Here is a 15171-nt window from a genome sequence, read left to right on the forward strand (position 1 = left end):
ATTGGCGCGCTCTCAACGGCGTTGGAAAGTAGACATCCTGGGCTTTCCAGCAATATATGATAGTCCATACTTTGCCCAAGATTTGATGGCCCAAACCGGCGTTCAAAGTCACCCTCAGAAATTCCAGCGTTAAACGCCGGAACTGGCACCTAAATGGGAGTTAAACGCCCAAACTGGCATAAAAGCTGGCGTTTAACTCCAAGAAGAGTCTCTACACGAAATTGCTTCATTGCTCAGCCCAAGCACACACCAAGTGGGCCCAGAAGTGGATTTTTATGTCATTTACTCATCTCTGTACACCCTAGGCTACTAGTTTCTTATAAATAGAACCTCTTACTATTGTATTTTCATCTTTGGATTATTTTAGATCCTTTGATCATCTTTGGACATCTAGTTCTTAGATCATTGGGAGGCTGGCCATTCGGCCATGCCTAGACCTTGTTCTTATGTATTTTCAACGGTGGAGTTTCTACACACCATAGATTAAGGTGTGGAGCTCTGCTGTACCTCGAGTATTAATGCAATTACTATTGTTCTTCTATTCAATTCCGCTTGTTCTTTGTCCAAGATATCACTTGTTCTTCAACTTGATGAATGTGATGATCCGTGACACTCATCATCATTCTCACCTATGAACAAGGTGACTGACAACCACTTTTGTTCTACAAGCAATCAAGGCTCTAGTGAATATCTCTTGGATTCCTGATACACGATGCATGGTTGATCGCCTGACAAACGAGCCAGCCATTCCGTGAGATCAGAGTCTTCGTGGTATAGGCAAGAACTGATGGCGGCATTCAAGAGAATCCGGAAGGTCTAACCTTGTCTGTGGTATTCTGAGTAGGATTCAATGATTGAATGACTGTGACGTGCTTCAAACTCCTAGCAGGCGGGCGTTAGTGACAGACGCAAAAGAATCACTGGATTCTATTCCGGCCTGACCGAGAACCGACAGCTGATTAGCCATATGCTGTGACAGAGCATAGGAACATTTTCACTGAGAGGATGGGAGGTAGCCACTGACAACGGTGAAACCCTACATAAGCTTGCCATGGAAAGGAGTAAGAAGGATTGGATGAAGACAGTAGGAAAGCAGAGAGACGGAAGGGAAGGCATCTCCATACGCTTATCTGAAGTTCCTACCAATGAATTACATAAGTACCTCTATCTTTATCTTTATGCTTTATTCGTATATCACTATACCCATTTGAGTCTGCCTGACTAAGATTTACAAGGTGACCATAGCTTGCTTCATACCGACAATCTCCGTGGGATCGACCCTTACTCGCGTAAGGTTTATTACTTGGACGACCCAGTGCACTTGCTGGTTAGTTGTGCAAAGTTGTGTAGTGATCACAATTTCGCGCACCAAGTTTTTGGCGCCGTTGCCGGGGATTGTTCGAGTTTTGAGCAAGCTTTTGGTCCGGTAACATCAGTGCCAAAATCCGGCAACAGCACCAAGTTTTTGGCGCCGTTGCCGGGGATTGTTTTGTGTATGGACAACTGACGGTTCATCTTGTTGCTTAGATTAGGTATTTTTCTTCAGAGTTCTTAAGAATGAATTCTAGTGTTTCAAGGTGATGTTCTTATCATCACCAAAGCTGATTGATCTTCATCAATTTAGCTCTTGAATGCAATGTCCTGCTGAAGCTTGGCTAGCCATGTCTAATTCCTTTAGACTAAAGCTTTAGACTGACATTGCATGATTCCTGGAATTTTCATTAAGAATTTTGATACCTTTATTTTCTTTTCCATATAATTTTCGAAAAAAAAAAGCACAAAAAAATTACAAAATCATAAAAACCAAAAATATTTTATGTTTCTTGTTTGAGTCTAGTGTCTCATCTTAAGTTTGGTGTCAATTGCATGCATTCATTCATGTGTCTTAAGGATCTTCAAGTAATTCTTGATTATTTCTTACTCTGATCTTTGAATTCTCTGGACTTGAGTGTTTTGTGTGTCTCATATGCATTCTCATTAGTATCAGTAGTATACAAACTGCTAAGTTTGGTGTCTTGCATGCATTGTTATTTGATTTTAGTTGCATTTTGATTATAAAAAAATCCAAAAATATTTTTAATTTGTGTCTTTTCAAGTCAATAATACAGAGAATTGAAGATTCAGAACATGCAGCAGAGGAATTACACAGAAAAAGCTGGGCGTTCAAAACGCCCAGTGAAGAAGGACAGACTGGCGTTTAAACGCCAGCCAGGGTACCTGATTGGGCGTTTAACGCCCAAAAGGGTATAGTTTTGGGCGTTAAACGCCAGAATGTGCACCATTCTGGGCGTTTAACGCCAGGATGGCACAAGGGGGAGGATTTTGTTTTCAAATCAATTTTTTTCAAGTTTTCAAAGTTTTTCAAAATCAAATCTTTTTCAAATCATATCTTTTCAATCAAATGTTTTCAAAATCAATTTCTTTCCTTTTTCAAAGATACTTGCTAACAATTAATGATTTGATTGAACATTTCAAGTATGTTGCCTTTTCTGTTGAGAAAGGTTTAATGTTTGAATCATATCTTTTCTTGTTAGGCAAGTCATTAATTTTTTTTCAAATTTTTTTTAAAAATTGTTTTCAAATCATATTTTCTCAATCACATCTTTTTAAAACCAATCATATCTTCTTAACCTCATCTTTTTCAAAATAGTTTTTAATCAAATCTTTTTGACTTCTAATTTCAAAATCTTTTTCAAAAATCACTTGATTTCTTTCCCACTCTTATTTTCGAAAACTAATTAGTGTTTTTCAAAATATTTCACTTGATTTTCGAATATTACTTCCCTTCTTCTCACATCCTTCTATTTATGGACTAACACTATTCCTTAATGCAAAATTCGAACTCCATCTTCTTTGATAAGTTCGAATTTTCTACCTCTGTCTTCTATTTTTCTTTTCCTCTGACACCTCAAGGAATCTCTATACTATGACATAGAGGATTCCATATTTTCTTGTTCTCTTCTCTTTCTTATGAGCAGGAACAAAGAGAAAGGCATTCTTGTTGAAGCTGACCCTGAACCTGAAAGGACCTTGAAGCGAAAGCTAAGAGAAGCTAAGGCACAACTCTCTGTTGAGGACCTGACCGAATTCTTCAAAGAAGAAGAACCCATGGCAGCCGAAAACAACAACAATGCCAACAATGCAAGGAAGGTGCAGGGTGACTTTACTGCACCTACTCCCGACTTCTATGGGAAAAGCATCTCTATCCCTGCCATTGGAGCAAACAACTTTGAGCTTAAGCCTCAATTAGTTTCTCTAATGCAACAGAATTGCAAGTTTCATGGACTTCCATTGGAAGATCCTCATCAGTTTTTGGCTGAGTTCTTGCAAATCTGTGACACTGTCAAGACTAATGGGGTTGACCCTGAGGTCTACAGACTTATGCTATTCCCTTTTGCTATAAGAGACAGAGCTAGGACATGGTTGGACTCACAACCTAAAGAAAGCCTGGACTCATGGGAAAAGCTAGTCAATGCCTTCTTGGCAAAGTTCTTTCCACCTCAAAAATTGAGTAAGCTTAGAGTGGAAGTCCAAACCTTCAGACAGAAGGATGGAGAATCCCTCTATGAAGCTTGGGAAAGATACAAACAATTGATCAGAAAATGTCCTTCTGACATGCTTTCTGAATGGAGCATCATAGGTATTTTCTATGATGGTCTCTCTGAACTATCCAAGATGTCTTTGGATAGCTCTGCTGGAGGATCTCTTCATCTGAAGAAGACGCCTACAGAAGCTCAAGAGCTAATAGAAATGGTTGCAAATAACCAATTCATGTACACTTCTGAAAGGAATCCTGTGAACAATGGGACCAATCAGAAGAAAGGAGTTCTTGAGATTGATACTCTGAATGCCATTTTTGGCTCAGAACAAGATATTGACTCAACAAGTCAATTTGATTTCTCAAAGTCTGTCTGGAATGCAAAGTGCACCAAGCAGTACTAAGGATGCTTCATCTAAAGAAGAAGCCTATGATCCCGAGAACCCTTCAATGGAAGAGGTGAATTACCTAGGAGAACCCTATGGAAACACCTATAATTCCTCATGGAGAAATCATCCAAATTTCTCATGGAAGAATCAAGAAAGACCTCAACAAGGTTTTAACAACAATAATGGTGGAAGAAACAGGTTTAGCAATGGCAAGCCTTTTTCATCATCTTCTCAGCAACAGACAGAGAATTCTAAGCAGAACCCCTCTGACTTAGCAACTATGGTCTCTGATCTAATCAAAACCACTCAAAGTTTCATGACTGAAACAAGGTCCTCCATTAGGAATTTGGAGGCACAAGTGGGACAGCTGAGCAAGAAAGTTACTGAACTCCCTCCTAGTACTCTCCCAAGCAACACAGAAGAAAATCCAAAAGGAGAGTGCAAGGCCATCAACATGGCCGAATTTGGAGAGGAAGGAGAGGAAGTGAACGCCACTGAGGAAGACCTCAGTGGGCGTGCACTGACCTCCATTGAGTTCCCCAATGAGGAACCATGGGAATCTGAGGCTCAAAATGAGACCATAGGGATTCCATTGGACTTACTTCTGCCTTTCATGAGCTCTGATGAGTATTCTTCCTCTGAAGAGGATGAGTATGTCACTGAAGAGCAAGTTGCTAAATACCTTGGAGCAATCATGAAGCTAAATGACAAGTTATTTGGAAATGAGACTTGGGAGGATGAACCCCCTTTGCTCACCAAAGAACTGGATGACTTGTCTAGGCAGAAATTACCTCAAAAGAGACAAGATCCTGGGAAGTTTTCAATACCTTGTACCATAGGCACCATGACCTTCAAGAAGGCTCTGTGTGACTTAGGGTCAAGTGTAAACCTCATGCCTCTCTCTGTAATGGAGAAGCTAGGGATCTTTGAGGTGCAAGCTGCAAGAATCTCATTAGAGATGGCAGACAACTCAAGAAAACAAGCTCATGGACTTGTAGAGGATGTTTTGGTGAAGATTGAAAACCATTACATCCCTGCGGATTTCATAATCCTAGAGACTGGGAAGTGCATGGATGAAACCATCATCCTTGGCAGACCCTTCCTGGCCACAGCAAAGGCTGTGATTGATGTTGATAGAGGAGAGTTGATCATTCAAGTGAATGAAGAATCCTCGGTGTTTAAGGCTCAAGGATATCCCTCTGTCATCATGGAGAAGAAGCATGAAGAGCTTCTCTCAAATCAGAGTCAAACAAAGCCCCCACAGCCAAACTCTAAGTTTGGTGTTGAACCCCCACATTCAAACTCTAAGTTTGGTGTTGGGAGGTTCCAACATTGCTCTGAGAAAATGTGAGGCTCCATGAGAGCCATCTGTCAAGCTACTGACATTAAAGAAGCGCTTGTTGGGAGGCAACCCAATGTTATATTTTATCTATTTTCTTTTGTTATTTTATGTTTTTTGTAGGTTGATGATCATGAGAAGTCACAAAATCAATTGAAAAAGCAAAAATAGAATGAAAAACAGGAAGAAAAATAGCACACCCTGGAGGAAGAATCCACTGGCGTTTAAACGCCAGTGAGGCTAGCAGTTGGGCGTTTAACGCCCAGTCTGGCACCATTCTGGGCGTTTAACGCCAGAAAGAGGCACCAGACTGGCGTTAAACGCCAGAAAAGGGCAAGAACCTGGCGTTAAACGCCAGGAATGGGCACCAGCCCGGCGTTTAACGCCAGAAATGGCTCAAAACGTGATTTTGAATGCCATTTGGTGCAGGGATGACTTTTCCTTGACACCACAGAATCTGTGGGCCCACAGGATCCCCACCAATCCCACCACTCATATCCATCCTTCATAAAACCCCATCTACCTCACCATTCAAAATTCAAACCACTCTCCCAACCCAACCCACCCATAAAGGCCGAACCACAAAGCCACCTCCATCTCCTCCATTTCTTCTTCTTCTCCTCTCTTCTTTCTTCTTTTGCTCGAGGACGAGCAAATCTTTTAAGTTTGGTGTGGTAAAAGCGTTGCTTTTTCGTTTTTCCATAACCATTTATGGCATCCAAGGCCGGAGAAACCTCTAGAAAGAGGAAAGGAAAGGCAAAAGCTTTCACCTCCGAGTCATGGGAGATGGAAAGATTCATCTCAAGGGTGCATCAAGACCACTTCTATGAAGTTGTGGCCATGAAGAAGGGTCAACTTTGATCAAAGGTTGGACCAAGTCCTCACAGACATTTGTGAAGAGGGCGCTCAATGGAAGAGAGATTCAAGAGGCAAGCCGGTTCAATTGAGAAGGCATGACCTCAAACCCGTGGCTAGAGGATGGTTGGAGTTTATCCAACGCTCAATCATTCCCACTAGCAACCGGTCCGAAGTTACTCTAGACCGGGCCATCATGATTCATAGCATCATGATTGGAGAAGAAGTGGAAGTTCATGAGGTTATAGCCCAAGAACTCTATAAGGTGGCGGACAAGTCCTCTACCTTAGCAAGGTTAGCCTTTCCTCATCTCATTTGTCACCTCTGTTATTCAGTTGGAGTTGACATAGAGGGAGACATCCCCATTGATGAGGATAAGCCCATCACTAAGAAAAGGATGGAGCACCAAGAACATTCCATCCTCCTCCATGAAATTAAAGAAGATCAAAGAATCATGAGAGAGGAGCAACAAAGACAAGGAAGAGACATTGAGGAGCTCAAGCACTCCATAGGATCTTCAAGAGGAAGAAAGAGCCGCCATCATTAAGGTGGACCCGTTCTTTAATCTCCTTGTTCTTTAATTCCTGTTTTTCGAAAATTTAGTGCTTATGTTTATCCATGTTTGTGTCTTATGATCATTAGTGTCTTAGTGTCTATGCCTTAAAGTTATGAATGTCCTATGAATCCATCACCTTTCTTAAATAAAAACTGTTTTTATTACAAAAGAACAAGAAGTACAGGATTTCGAATTCATCTTTAAAACTAGCTTAATTAGTTTGATGTGGTGACAATACTTTTTGTTTTCTGAATGTATGCTTGAACAGTGCATATGTCTTTTGAATTTGTTGTTCATGAATGTTAAAATTGTTGGCTCTTGAAAGAATGACGAAAAAGGAGACATGTTACTGAGGATATGAAAAATCATAAAAATGATTCTTGAAGCAAGAAAAAGCAGTGAATACAAAAAAAAAAGAAAAAAAAAGGAGAAGGAGAAAAACGGAAAAAAAAAGGAAAGGAAAAAGAAAGAAATAAAGTTGTGATCCAAGGCAAAAAGAGTGTGCTTAAGAACCCTGGACACCTCTAATTGGGGACTCTAGCAAAGCTGAGTCACAATCTGAAAAGGTTCACCCAATTATGTGTCTGTGGCATGTATGTATCCGGTGGTAATACTGGAAGACAGAGTGCTTTGGGCCACGGCCAAGACTCAATAAGTAGCTGTGTTCAAGAATCATCATACTTAACTAGGTGAATCAATAACATTATCTGGATTCTGAGTTCCTAAAGAAGCCAATCATTCTGAATTTCAAAGGATAAAGTGAGATGCCAAAACTGTTTGGAGGCAAAAAGCTACTAGTCCCGCTCATCTAATTTGGAGCTAAGTTTCATTGATAATTTGGAGTCTATAGTATATTCTCTTCTTTTTATCTTATTTGATTTTCAGTTGCTTGGGGACAAGCAACAATTTAAGTTTGGTGTTGTGATGAGCGGATAATTTGTACCCTTTTTGGCATTATTTTTAGTATGTTTTTAGTAGTTTTAGTTAAGTTCTTAGTATATTTTTATTAGTTTTTAGTTAAAATTCACTTTTCTGGACTTTACTATGAGTTTGTGTGTTTTTCTGTGATTTTAGGTATTTTCTGGCTGAAATTGAGGGACCTGAGCAAAAATCTGATCCAGAGACTGAAAAGGACTGCAGATGCTGTTGGATTCTGACCTCCCTTCACTCGAAGTGGATTTTCTGGAGCTACAGAAGCCCAATTGGCGCGCTCTCAACGGCGTTGGAAAGTAGACATCCTGGGCTTTCCAGCAATATATGATAGTCCATACTTTGCCCAAGATTTGATGGCCCAAACCGGCGTTCAAAGTCACCCTCAGAAATTCCAGCGTTAAACGCCAGAACTGGCACCTAAATGGGAGTTAAACACCCAAACTGGCATAAAAGCTGGCGTTTAACTCCAAGAAGAGTCTCTACACGAAATTGCTTCATTGCTCAGCCCAAGCACACACCAAGTGGGCCCGGAAGTGGATTTTTATGTCATTTACTCATCTCTGTACACCCTAGGCTACTAGTTTCTTATAAATAGGACCTCTTACTATTGTATTTTCATCTTTGGATTATTTTAGATCCTTTGATCATCTTTGGACATCTAGTTCTTAGATCATTGGGAGGCTGGCCATTCGGCTATGCCTAGACCTTGTTCTTATATATTTTCAACGGTGGAGTTTCTACACACCATAGATTAAGGTGTGGAGCTCTGCTGTACCTCGAGTATTAATGCAATTACTATTGTTCTTCTATTCAATTCCGCTTGTTCTTTGTCCAAGATATCACTTGTTCTTCAACTTGATGAATGTGATGATCCGTGACACTCATCATCATTCTCACCTATGAACAAGGTGACTGACAACCACTTTTGTTCTACAAGCAATCAAGGCTCTAGTGAATATCTCTTGGATTCCTGATACACGATGCATGGTTGATCGCCTGACAAACGAGCCAGCCATTCCGTGAGATCAGAGTCTTCGTGGTATAGGCAAGAACTGATGGCGGCATTCAAGAGAATCCGGAAGGTCTAATCTTGTCTGTGGTATTCTGAGTAGGATTCAATGATTGAATGACTGTGACGTGCTTCAAACTCCTAGCAGGCGGGGCGTTAGTGACAGACGCAAAAGAATCACTGGATTCTATTCCGGCCTGACCGAGAACCGACAGCTGATTAGCCATATGCTGTGACAGAGCATAGGAACATTTTCACTGAGAGGATGGGAGGTAGCCACTGACAACGGTGAAACCCTACATAAGCTTGCCATGGAAAGGAGTAAGAAGGATTGGATGAAGACAGTAGGAAAGCAGAGAGACGGAAGGGAAGGCATCTTCATACGCTTATCTGAAGTTCCTACCAATGAATTACATAAGTACCTCTATCTTTATCTTTATGCTTTATTCGTATATCACTATACCCATTTGAGTCTGCCTGACTAAGATTTACAAGGTGACCATAGCTTGCTTCATACCGACAATCTCCGTGGGATCGACCCTTACTCGCGTAAGGTTTATTACTTGGACGACCCAGTGCACTTGCTGGTTAGTTGTGCAAAGTTGTGTAGTAATCACAATTTCGCGCACCAGGGGGTCATTCTGAGCATCAGGTCAAATTTTAGGGGCCAAATTGAGATTTAACTCGGATTCAATTTTAGTTGTTAAAGTTTGATTTTGATTGCTGAATTTATTTGGAGCTTGAGTATTTGATTGAATCGTAGTGCCGGAAACTAGGAAAGAAAAGAATGGTAATAAAAAGGAAAGAAAGAAAAGAGAAAAAAAAGGTTTGGATATTCCAAAAAAGTAAAAGCACCAAGATAAAGGAAATTAATAGTCATTGAAGATTAAACAAAGAAATTCCGAGAAAAATTAATAACTCATCAAAGGGGAAGAAATAATTGTTTTGATCCGTTTAGTTGTTGATGGCAATATCGAATATGACAACGGATTCTATCCTAGAGTTATATATCTTTATTTTGTGTTGTTACCTTATTCATGTTTGCTCCGCTCTATTGTGTTGAGCTCACTTTCTTAAAAAAAAAAAAATAATTGTTTTGTCTTGGTGCTTCAAATTCTAGTTAGAAGAATTAAATTTTGTAAAATTTTTAGATTGTACTATTACTTTATTGCAATGAGAGCATAATTATATAAGCGAATTCTCCCGTGCCTTTAGTTTGCTGTCGAAGTTGCCGAAAAATAAAAAAATGGGGACCAGCAGTTAATTTATTAACGGGATAGCGTTATTAGCCTTGTAGTAGATTGTTATTTTTTAAAAGTGGTAACTCTTCACAAAGAAAAGCGTCACCTAATGAAAAAAGTAAATTAGAAGATTTAAGAGAAGAAATAATTAAATTATCAAAATTAATAGATCAAAAATTAATGATTTTAACTAATGTTAATTGTAATGACACCGAATTCTTAAAATCAATACAAAATGATTTTTCTCAAAATCTTTATTTTACTATAAGTTTTATTGAAGGACTTCAAAAACTTGAAAAAACTTATTTTTCACACGGAATTTCAAAAAAATGTTATCATGGAAATGATTCCCCACATCTTTATCATACTTTTAACCCACAATTAAATTCTATAGTAGATATGCTTGAAGAAATATTAGTATCCATAAAATTTCAAAGAAATAAGGAAAAAGAGAATCCCAAAGAAGAAAAGTGTCAAAATATAATCAACGTAACAGATTTAAAAGTAAAACCACCATTGAAATTATGAATATAGAAGAAAAATTAGAAGAAGTTACAATGCTTTTTAAACAATTAAAAATGGCTCAAGAAAATAATATTATGGAGCATGGTTTTCAAATAGAAGAAGAATTAGTAAATTCTGAAAATATAGAAAATGAAGAACACATCCTAGATTATTCAAGTGACGAAGAACCAGCAATTCCAATACAAGTAAAAAATGAAGCTGGAACATCTAAGGATAATCAATCTCAATTTAAATGGGAAACAGGTTTTGATAATTATACTTTTAAAAATGGATTTATAAATAAAGATTCAAAATATACAAAAATACCATCAAAATACGTTCCTAAAATCCAGGAAATGGAAGGAGAAAGAATGCTTGACTTAGATTGTAAAAAGAATGAAAAAGAAATTTTCGAAAATTGGTTGAATTCCTTTTTATTAGAAGCCTTTACTAATCCAAAACTTAGTGAATTGTCTGGAAGGGACATTTGGAATTACATAGGGTTTCATACTAAAGGAACTATAAGAGATTATATGACATCAATAGAAAACCAAATAATAGAAGAATTAGAAACAAAAACAACAGCTTATGATAAGATATTATATATAATGATGATTCTATATAAAGAATTTTTTGGAAAAAATATTATAGATCATAGACAAGAAGTCTATAATAAAGAATATCAAGAAGCAAAAAACTATTTAGCTAATATTCAGATATATGATTTATGTAATGTGGAGTCTTATATATGTGAATATAGAATACATTATTACAAATTAAAAGAAGAAGATAAAAATCATTATCTTAGTATGTACATAACAAAACTTCCATATCCTGCTAATGAATTTATAATGGGAAGATTTATAAGAGAAATAAATAGAGGAATAATTGAAAATAATTTTGGTGGAGCAACCTCTGCAATAAGAGAGAAAATAAAAGAACGTTGTATGCAAGAAGCAACTCAAAAAAGATTTGCAAATATAATCAGAATTTGCTGTCAGGATAATGAGGAGATACCTCAAAAATATGGTCTTAATAAAAATTTTCAAAGAAAAAGAAAATATCAATTTAGAAAAAGAAAATACTATCCAAATTGGAGAAAAAAGAGATATTTTAGAAAAGAAAATAACAATAAAAACAAAAGACAAAAAAATAACTATTGCCCGAATAAAAAAGAAAATTGTAAATGTTGATATTGCCAAGAAGAAGGACACTACACAAATGAATGCCCGAAAAAGAAGGATAAAAAGAATCTTACTAAACAAATAGAAATTGCTAAGTCTTGTTTCATGGAACCATTAGAAGAATCTGATGATAACTTAGACTATATTTTTGAATATGTCTCGGAAACAGACTCAGAGACTGAGTAATAATGCTACATTTATTACTATAAAAATAACAGAAAAGTTTATAAATGCTTTCATAGATTCTGGGGCAACACAATGCTTTGCTAGTTCAAATATAAAACTTGATTGGAAAAAATTAAAGAAACCATTAAGAGTTAGAATAGCTGACAAATCAATACATAAAATTAACCAAAAAGCAGAGATGGTTGAAATTTTTATTCAAAATTATAGGTTCATTGTTCCATCTATATATATGTTAGATTTTGGAATAGATTTTATCATAGGAAATAACTTTTTAAAGTTATATCATCCATTCATTCAAGAATTAACATATATAGTTTTAAAAGCTCCACACGATTCTTCAATAAATCAAAAATCAAAACGTATAAAAATACCAACTACTACTATAGATAAGATCTTAAAATTTAAAATATTTTCTATATTAGAAACATGTTATTTAAATCTATACTTTCAGATAAATATTCCAAAAAATAATCTTGAAATAAAGATAGAAGAACTCTTGGATGAAATTTGTGCTGAAAATCCTTTAGATATTAAAAATACAAATAACGAATTAGTAAGCATTAAATTAAAAGATCCCACAAAAGAGATAAATGTTCCAAATAAAATTCCTTATTCCGCAAGAGATAGAGAAGAGTTCTCATTAGAATGTAAAGATCTTTTTGAAAAAGGAATTATAAGATTAAGTAAAAGTCCTCATGCGGCTCCAGCTTTTTACGTTGAAAACAATAATGAAATTAAAAGGGAAAAACGAAGAATGGTAATAAACTATAAGAAAATGAATGAAGCAACTATTGGTGATGCTCATAAACTTCCAAGAAAAGATTCTATTTTAGAAAAAATCAAAGGAGCAACTTAGTTTTCATCTCTTGATGCAAAATCAGGATATTGGCAACTTCGTTTGGACGAAGAAACAAAGAAATTAACTACTTTTACTTGTCCAACAAAAGAATCAACAAGTGTGTTGTTTTATGAATGGAATGTATTACCATTCGGATTAAAGCAAGCCCCAGGTATTTATCAAAGATTTATGGAAGAAAATCTAAAAGAGTTAAATGAATTTGTTTTAGTATACATTGATGATATACTAATTTTTACAAAACAGGATAAAGAAGATCATCTTCAAAAATTATTAATAGTTTTAGAAAGATGTAAACAGAAAGGATTAGTTCTTAGCAAAAAGAAAGCAAGAATAGCAAAACAAGAAATAGAATTTCTTGGATTAATTCTATCCACTCAAGGAAAGCTAAAACTTCAACCAAATATTCTAGAAAAGGTAAATTTATTTCCTAACAGAATAGAAGATAGAAAACAATTACAAAGATTTTTAGGGTGTATAAATTATATTTCGGATCAATGATTTTTAAAGAATATAACAGAATACACTAAAAGCTTATTTCCAAAAATAAGTACTAAAAAAGAATGGAAATGGGATGAAAAAGATAGTATACAAATTCAAAGAATTAAAGAATTATGTGAAAAACTTCCAGAACTTTATATTCCAGAAGAAAATGACTACTTAATAGTAGAAACAGATGCTTCAGACATAACCTGGTCAGGCTGTCTAAAAGCTAAGAAAGCTATAAAAAGTTTGGAACAAGAAAAAGAATCACTAGATTCTAAATATCCCCCAAAGGAATTACTTTGCAGGTATATTTCAGGGACTTTTACTCCAACAGAACAGAGATATACCACTCATGAAAAGAAAACTCTAGCAGCAATTAAATCTCTTAAGAAATGGAAAATTGATTTACTACCCAGAGAATTTACATTAAGAACAGATTCAAGTTACCTAACAGGTTTCATACGATATAACTTAAAAGTTGATTATAATCATGGACGATTGGTAAGATGGCAATTATTTTTGTTACAATATCTAATAAAAATTGAATATATTAAGGGTGACAAAAATGTTATTGCAGATACATTAACAAGAGAATGGAGTTCGTCTACAACGCATTAGATCAAGAAATTCAAAAATACGAACAAGAACTCGAAAAATGCAAGCATTGTCAGCGAATAAGGACACAAATCCAATCCCTCAAGAAGGCCATCGAAGCAATGAAATCAACACAACAACCGAAACCATCAGAGTTCAGCCAGCTAAGCGTGGTGGACAAATCAGGTGAAGAAAAAATTCCAGAAAATAAAATAATTGCTGAAATTATCAAAAAATTCACCCAAGATAAAAAATATTATGTAATTTATAATGGTCCCATGAAAGGAGTATATGATGCCTGGGAAAAAGCAGCACCATTTACACATCAATCAAGGATAATTCATAAAGGAGGGTTTTTAACATTGGAAGAAGCAAAAGAATCCTTCAGGGAATATGAAGTTCTTCATCCAGAGTAAACCCTAAAAAGAGCAGATAAAGCTCCAATTCAAACCCAGAGAACAGGGATAATAAGAAACATTCCTACAAGGGCTGAAATTAAGGAAAAGAAAAGGGTCTGTAGATCAAATCTCAGAGAAACCCTTAACATAGTCCTGAATTGGACTGAAGAAAAAAGGGCAATCTTGGGATATTATCCTATTGCCAAAGAACAGCTAACAAAGCTGGTTATATTTCCAGATGCTTCCCCATCTGACACCTATCAGTTTTTCCAGTATGGATTAATTGATATAATTTTAATTTTTAATGATTTGAAAATTATTAGTGAGTTTCCTGCAGGATTCATTGATGCAGTAAAGAGATTTAAAAATATGATTGATAACGTAAATCCAAGGGATATATCCCTAAAATTTACGAATAGTCAACCTATTTTTAATGAAGAAGAAGAATGCTTGGTTCCAGCACATCAAGTAATCTTCATGTCCGTCTTCCCAGGAAATTTTTAACCAATTGATCAAATTCAAGATTTAACAATCTACAGTCATGAAGGAAGACTAGCCAGCACACTAGCAAGGGTCTTCGAAAGAACTCAAAAGATAACAAGGGAATCTCACACAAGAATCAATTATAAAAGCAGAAATACTTTGCTTGTGTCCAGTAAAAGGAATGAAATTGAAGAAAGAGAGATGAGACTCTTAGTGGAATTTGAATCAACATTCTACAACTTATCTGGACTCTTAGAAAAGCTTCCCGAAGGGATAAAGAGGAATCTCTGCTATTTGATAAAAGACAGAGAAGACCACAAGTGCCAGTTATGTGTCTCAGAGTTATCTGAAGAAAGCAATAATGAAACGGAATCAACCCACATGATAAAGAAAGAAGACAACACATCTGAAGGTCACGTAATGAAAGAGGAGGACAGCACATCTGAAGCATCTCTCAACATTATTGCATAGTGACGTAAGCGCTTAGGTCATAGAGCACTAACAATGTAGCTGGTGCAAGATAATAAACAATGACGTAAGCAATGACGTCATAAGAAGGGTAAGGATGAGAATTATCCATCAGACCCAACCATTATAAATAGGTTGCTTAGGCAATTGTA

General features: G+C 36.3%; 1 non-coding gene across 1 annotated transcript; it reads right to left on the reverse strand.

The window, feature by feature from the left end:
- Positions 1-3513: 3513 nt before the first annotated feature.
- LOC130972705 (small nucleolar RNA R71) lies at positions 3514-3621 on the reverse strand. Its single transcript, XR_009083868.1, has one exon. It is a non-coding gene; the product is annotated as a small nucleolar RNA R71 (small nucleolar RNA).
- Positions 3622-15171: the final 11550 nt, after the last annotated feature.

The sequence above is a fragment of the Arachis stenosperma genome, chromosome 3 (genome assembly GCF_014773155.1).
Source record: "Arachis stenosperma cultivar V10309 chromosome 3, arast.V10309.gnm1.PFL2, whole genome shotgun sequence".
Classification (NCBI taxonomy): Eukaryota; Viridiplantae; Streptophyta; class Magnoliopsida; order Fabales; family Fabaceae; genus Arachis; species Arachis stenosperma.